At 41.6% G+C, this 7,962-nt stretch overlaps 1 long non-coding RNA gene across 1 annotated transcript; it reads right to left on the reverse strand.

Annotated features, from left to right (window-relative positions):
* Positions 1–5,126: 5,126 nt before the first annotated feature.
* Positions 5,127–7,527, reverse strand: LOC310682574. The gene is made up of 2 exons (XR_014514011.1): positions 7,264–7,527; positions 5,127–5,648 (listed from the first exon to the last, which is right to left on the reverse strand). It is a non-coding gene; the product is annotated as an uncharacterized lncRNA (long non-coding RNA).
* Between the last annotated feature and the right edge of the window lie 435 nt (positions 7,528–7,962).

Raw genomic sequence — 7,962 nt, forward strand, 5'->3', positions numbered from 1 at the left:
CTAGCTCCGAAATATGCTGTCCAATGTCTCCTTCTGTTTACTTCTTTCTGGACTTCCCATATCTTTTTAAACTTTTGTCTCCAATTCATGAGGACTGGTGGTATGTTTTTAATTCATTCTGCTGTTTACTGGGTTAAAATTACCTTTCTCACTTGACAATTCATTTTCAGATATTCAAGCATGAACACAGAGGGGAGGATCTGGGATTATGCCCATGGTTCCTGATATCTACACATTAATCACCAAATTAGAAGACATGGGGATGTGGGTGGTGCTGTGGTCTACATTACTGAGCCTCTTGGGCTTGCTGATCAGAAGGCCAGCAGTTTGAATCCATGTGATGGAGTGAGCTCCTGCTGCTCTGCCCCAGCTTCTGCCAACCTAGCAGTTCAAAAGTATGTCAGCGCTAGTAGATAAATAGCAGGAATGTAAATGAGATTTCCATGAGCTTTGGTTTTTGTCACAGTGTTCCATTGCACCAGAAGCGGTTTAGTCATGCTGGCCACATGACCTGGAAAGCTGACTGTGGACAAACACCAGCTCCCTCGGCCTGAAAGCAAGATGAGCGCTGCACCCCATAGTCACCTTTGACTGGACTTAACTGTCCTGGGGTCCTTTACCTTTACATGTATTTCCAAAACAATCCATGAACTGAAACACAGCGATCTTTTGAAATCCGCACTTGTCTGAATTTTGAGATGCTGTTCTTCAGCCAAGTAATATGTACAAAAATGCATATACTAAAGAGTGCATATACTGTAAATACATATATCAGTAAAATCATATACAAAATGCGTTATATTTTTTTCAAAATTGCTTTGCAAAAATTATTATTATTCATCAAATGTGTATATCACCCTTCATCCGAAGATCACAGGGCGGTTCACAACACAAAAATACAAAATGAGAACATAATAAAACAAAAAACAAACCAATAACCCCCCTCCCACAAAAATGTGTACATTAGGCAAAGGTGCACATAAGGATGTGTGCATTAGGATAAAGTCACACTAAACGTCTTGTGAATGTCCATGGAGGGGGGGGGGATTGCAAACTGATGTAGAAATGAATTTAAGATGGGGAAAATGAGAAATGAGAGAAACCAAAACTGATAGATTTGCCCAAGTCTACCACTAAATTCCAATTATTCTTTAAAAAAAAAACAAATTTCAAAAATAACACATATTTGTGAAAGCTTTCAGCCCCTCCCTCTCTTCAGTAATACTAATGATGATACCAGCCTCGCACAGTATAGCCAGTGAGTAAAATAAAAAAATCCTGAGCTACTCCACATCACCGATTGTAGCGTCTCTCTGCAGTCCATTAATCTTCTGTGCTACCATTCCTTTCTTTCATTGAAAAGATGCCAGGTCATCAGAAATTCTCTGTACTGACTCAGTGAAAAGTACAGTGCATTGCTTTCTCCGAGGGAATTATTGTTCTCACTCCTGCAGCCTGTCTCCTGGCTGTGAGGAGCTGCATTAGGTTTCCACTTCAGTGCAATACATCTCTTTTCCATTAAAAGTGCAATTTGTACAAACATCCTTTTATTACTTATCAATTGTTTCACCAGCAAAAACAAAAACAGAACACACAAAAAACTGCAGAGCTTGGTAGAAAAATCCACTGCAGAAGAAAAATCCCAGCAAGGTGGCAGGGTGTAAGGCATATAATCCAGGATGGTCCTGAATTTAATGAATGGCAAAATAGGACAATTTTGTTTGGCAACCCATATTAAGGGCTTTATTTCATTGGAAAAGGAATACAGATGTAGACAGGCTAATCAAATCTGTTATGTTGTTTGATCACAGAATAGTCTGTTAGTTTCCTGCAGGGCCATATAGCATATTCATTTTTCTGACTTGGGTCCATGTGTTCTAAGGATAAGAACCTCTTTGAGGACAAGATGGCAGGGAAAATTCTTGCCTCGATCTGAGCCATTTCACACAGCTCCAAGTGCATGCAAATCTGGCACAGGATGCCTATGCAGTAGAGAAGTCTGCACTGCAGCTAGAGATGTGGCACGTGGCTTAGGAGAGGAAATTATCCCTTCCTTTTCTCTGATAATTACTATGCTTCTTGCAGGTGGGGAGGGAAATACTGGGATGTTGGCTATGGGAACTTCTGTCCAGTCTCCTTATGCATGATAGTGTGCTTTGGAAAAGTGCAGCTAACAGGCAGAGTGGAAACAATGCAACTGTCGGATTACAGAACAGTAAATATGTTTGAGAAGCCTTTGTCATGCTTATCGTCGAAGCACATGTTTCATCAATAGAGAAGCAAGGTATGCACAGCCCATAACTTGAAATGTCCGGTGCAAATGCATTTATATAGACCTTTCAGCATTGCAAAGATGGCTTTGATGTAAAGGTTTGCGTTAGAAGGCTGGGTGAAGGAAATGGATACAGCTACTCCCTTACAAGACAATTGGTCATGATCCAGTGAGGAAAATCCAGTAGCAAACTGTGCAGGGCTGGCCTGTCCCTGCCAACACGGCTGGAGAAGCAAGAATTCCATGAGATCTCACCGGAAGCCACTGCCACCATGTGACCCCAGTAGGTGAGGATTCATCTGGGTTGGGTGGGAAACCTTCCCATTTTGATTCAGGCAGAAAAATAGGACGCCCTACCCCCCCCCCCCCCCGGAATGTGTAATAGAACCACAAGCCACTGTGATAGCCAACCCAAGTGGTTTGGTTACTCTTATCTGTTCCCTTCTGCTGTTCTCCTTTCAAACTGAAGTCACTGTGTATCTCTAGAACAGTGGTTCCCAACCTTTTTTTGGCCATGTCCCAACTAAGCATCTCTAAAATCCTCATGGCTCCACCCCCATGGCATATAATTCTTATTATTCAAAAAGTGATCTCCTATTCACATGAAGGAAGCCTAAAAGGCCACTCAGTGTTAATAACTCTTTCTCGAATTGCCCCCCCCCCCTTAAAAATCAAATTGCCCCCCTGTGGGGCATGGGCCCAACATTGGGAACCATGGCTCTAGACCCTCTCTAGTTTGGCCTCCTCTGCAATACATTTTATACATGATTGCAGCATAATTTATGCACCCCAGTCCAACACTGACATCTACATGCATGCTATGTTTAATCGTTTTAGCATTCAGTTGTCAGTGGAGGATTATCACATCCTAAGTTGCTGCTAGCTTTATATGTTGAGATTTTTAGCTTGATCCTTTTCAAGAAAGTGCAATTGCACAAACATTTACAGCCTCTCCCTATGCATAGCCTCAGCCAAGCGATGGCAGACTAAATGGAAGGAGCATAACTCAATGGCAGAACACATGCTTTGCAGCCAGAAGGTTTGAGGTTCATTCCCTGGCGTCCCCACAGATAACTTGGAAACACAGTTTTCTGAAACCCCTGGAGGGCCACTGCCAGTCAGTGTAGACTAACTGGTGGGGAACCTGTAGCCGTCCAGATGTTGTCAGATTCCAGCTCCCATCAGCTCCAGCCAACATGGCCAGCAGTCAGGGATGATGTTATATTCCAGAAGCTTGTAGAGGACCACAGGTTCCTCATTGTTGGTACAGCCAATACTCAGCTAGATAGTTCAATGGACTGACTTGGTTTAAGACAACTTTGTATATTCCATACAATTGGCACTTGCCACGTAATTCCCACCAAGATGACACCTTCCCACAGCCTCACATTCTCCAGCAAATTAAGAAATGGTGTGCAACTTTATCCATGTTTTGCATCATGGGGCAAACTGTTTCACAAAGCTTTGCTGGACCATCTCATGCTTTCATGGAGAATAGATTTTACAAGCCACAATAGAACCTCCATGTTCACAGGCTGATGCTAGGAAACAAACAGTTGCAGATGGCCTATTTCTTTCATGCTGTGTTTGTGGACACCTGGCTGAGCTCTTTGTGCTATTTTGGTCAATGGTAAATTGGCCACAGATGTCAGCTAAGTCAAGGTGTTAGCTCTTCCTGATGGGCCTCTCGTTGCTATTGCAGTGGATTTTATTTTCATCCCTGCGAAATGTAGCACACACCTCAGGTAAAGGAGATCCCACTGCTCTTTTTCCACAAATAAGTACAGTAAAGAAGTTATACACACCTGCTTAGAAAGTTATCATTTTCCTCCCTTCCTTCCTTATAATTTTAGCCCACCCTTCATCAAAGAAACCCAAAGAGCTCTCTCTCTCTCTCTCTCTCTCTCTCTCTCACTCACACACACACACACATTTGAAGGGTGATTTGCAGTCTAATGTGCAATATAAGTGCTATGTAAATATTTGCCCTTGCTTTTTAGGATCTACCTTGTTTCTATTATTGTAAGTTGTTTAAAACTGTTTTTAATGTTGCATTGTAATTGTTGTAACTCACTCAGGAACCTTATGATGAAAGACAAATAACAGCAACAACAACAATAGAAACAAAGCACTGTAAATACTAGGGATGTACAGTGGCTTCATGTGTGGTGTGAATAATGAGGTGAATTAAGGGGAGGGTGTCTTTCCACATTCCTGAGTAGAAGTGTGCTGTCAACAACTTCCCCTCCAGTAAGACCAGAGCCTCCACAAAGCCTTGGGTCACCCTGTTGTTCTGAATAATATATATATATATATATATATATATATATATATACACACACACACACACACACACACACATACAGAGTTCTTCATGTTGTAAGGTATATCAGAGGCCTTTAAGACCTACCAGCAGACACAAGCAGAAAGAAAAGGCTGGTGTGAAGCTGCAATGGTTTTAAAAAATGAAAAAGCAAGAATAAACACCATTCATCCACTTCCCAATTATTTTTAGCTAAGAAATAGATGGGACAACCCCTCACTCACCCTTCCAATACAGAATTAAGGAGGAAAATGAATCTGTTTTAATTCCCCCCAAATAAAGCCCTGGGCCTATTTGTCTGAAGTTTGGTAGGATTAATTAACTCTGGATGGGTTCTTGTGCCTGTAAATTTTATCCACTTTGGCCAAATGAGACAAAAGTCATCACCGTGTTTAGATTCCCTATTATAGTAGATGAGGACAGAGCTTCATTTTATACAGAGCAGCTTGGAATCCAAAACACATATTGAAGAGGAGAGAGCACAGAGAGACTTCAAAACAGGTCAGATTTTATTTTTTATTTTTTTTAAAAAAAAGGGCAAGTACAAAGATGCAAGGTGAATCTGGGGGCCCATGCACACCTTCAGTATATGCACATCCATCTTTCCTCGACACTGGGTCCCTTGATATAATGCCCACGCCACCTTAGCAAAAACAATTTGAGAGATTTCTACCTCAGAAGGCAAGCGGTGTGACGTCCCCTGCATATGGCCTCCCTTTTATGTTCCCGCTTCACACTCAGACTGACAAGAGGGGCTTGTGAAGCCTTTTCTTCATGGCTCCATCTTGACCTTGACCTCGGAGCTTTAGAGAAGGTGGCTTGCATTCGAAGCAGCCATTCTCCACCGTAACTCCTCTTTTCTTTTGATATTAAGGAGAGTGAAAGGTCATGCAATATGTTCCCCTTCTTAGGTTTAGCATTGGTGGGGGGAGGAGGGGAGGGTGGCCGGAGTTCTGCTTATTCCTTTGCAACGTATTTTTGCTTTGAGTTTTTGTTTTGCTCAGGTCAGGTACAGGCAGCATCCTTCATTTCTTTCCCTCACATCTTCCTTTTCTTCTTCCCATCCCAAACAGGGAGAGAGAGGGAGAGAGGGAGAAAACCAAATATATATGTGTCAGACATTCAGCGAGGGAAAGACAAAGGCACTGAGTTAATTACCCATCATTTACTGCTGCTGAGAAGAACAGATGGTAGCAAGCGATATGTGAATGGCATGGGGCAGTGAATTATTCGATCTTTTTCAGATTAATCGCCAATGGCAAAGTAGGTGATTACAAGCTGTGACCCTTATATAAATGCATAACATGTATACATGGGCTCTGAGAGGGGGAAGGGTTGTTTAGATTGTTAAAGGAATTTAAAATCTTCGGAGGATGTCAGACACATGAAAATGGTTGACACAATAGTGAGAAATCACATTGTGTGATTCCCAGCAAATGACATTCCTCTTCAGGTAACTTTAGAAAGCCCCTCTGATTTGGGTCATTTTGCCTGGGTTCATGAATTGGATCACAATTAAACCCCAAAACAGAAACCCATATATTTTGAATGGTTTTCACGAAGGAGAAAGCTGTTCACTTGAAGAGTCACTGGGATGAAGCTGGTGTATGAAACAGTGAGTAGGACCATACCATTTTTTATTTTTTTAAAAAAATTAAGCTAATAAAAATAAAGGTTGGAAGTAAAAAAACAATGATAAATATGATTATTTCGTTGCAAGGCCCTTCTTGGCTGAAGCAGCAAAGGCAAGAAAGAAACAAGGTATTTACTTGCTTCTTTGATTTTTATCATATATATATATACAACAACATCTTTCAGCACCTTTCAAGGTCATGATGGTATAATTTCCTCTCCATCTTGCTAAAACACCCAACCTTTCTCCTTCCATATGGAAGAAAAAAAAGAAAGGTCTATTGCATTTTCAGTTGCATCAATAATTAATTGGTACATGAGAAAAACAGATGCTGTCTTTTGCAGATCATAGAAACTGCCCCATCATCAAAATGTCTCCAATCACCTAATTATTAAATCTATACAGCGCTAATATTACAGTGGAATGGGGGGGGGGGAGAAGAAAGGGAGGAGAGGAAGCCAGTGAGCCACAAACACCGTTCCCTGAAAGCCTTCCAATTTACTGCCTTTTCTGACACTTCTTATCTTGTAGGAAAACCATCCCCCTGCAAACATCAGGGAGTGGGTGAGTTTCAGGGGGCTTGCTCCATTCTCCCTCCTTGAATATTCTTCTTAATCAAGCAAATGCAAAGCGCCGCCAATATTACTGCCTGATATCTTGTCCGTGTGTTGTTGACGGAAGATGCAAGGTGGTGGGAGGGGGCTGGAGGAAGCTGGGGGAATCGGGCTGGAATTGTATTAGTCAGCAGCACTGGGTAGTGCATTTAAAACTGCAATCCATTTAGCCTGAATATAGGATTGGGAAGAAAGTGCAGCCTGAGCCAATCTGCCCCGGAGAAAAGAGAAGCAGAAACCACTGCAGGAGACTAGAATTTCCAGTGTGCAGTTTCATTAAAAGCCAGCTTTATATAACACCATCAGTTTAGCTGGTGCCCCCCCCCTACCCAGATCACTTTCTATATACCATTATGTGAAAAGATGCAAATAACGCAACAGCACAACACAAACAATGATATGGCTCATGGACTTATCTTACCTACATTAACATCACATTGACTCTGCAAGGAGAAGGCTTGCATCACTGAGGACGAAAACAGGTTTGCATGCATTTCTCCTTGCTGCGGTTTTCAATTATGAATCTTTCCGGCATCATGGACGCTGCTTTATTTTTTTCCTTTTCTCCTGACGAAATTAAAAGTAAGGCGGTGTTTAAGTCGCAGTGATAACCTGGTATGGGAAGGAAAGGGATGGCCCTGAGTTAGGGAGCTTGAAACAAAGAAACCATTTCCACTTTGTGAAATTATAGGGAAAGGAAAAATACCTGCCTCCAACATGGATAATTCAAGCAAGATTGGAAGCAAAATATCCAGTTGGGCTTTGATGAGCCTTCTGATCCTACCTAGATGAGATAAGGAGGTTCTACTAAAGGGCGCTGTAATGTTTATTTGAACACAAAGGATGGATAATTTATAGCATAGGGTATAACTGTACCTGTGGGTGCATATTTATAGCATTTCCTGAAATGTCACACAATCCCTGGCACATTCCAAAAAGCAGCAGCTCTGAAAAAATAAAGAACGATGACAGGGGAGCGACTATTGAAATGAATAAGAAATGGTTGGATCAGAACCCAGACAATCTATTTATATATGTTCTTCATGTGGTATGTCAAATTCGGGGGGTGGGTGGAACTCATCTCCATGCATTTTATTTTATTTTATTTTATTTTGCAGCT

The sequence above is a fragment of the Podarcis tiliguerta genome, assembly GCF_965153285.1.
Source record: "Podarcis tiliguerta genome assembly, chromosome: 7".
Taxonomy (NCBI): Eukaryota; Metazoa; Chordata; class Lepidosauria; order Squamata; family Lacertidae; genus Podarcis; species Podarcis tiliguerta.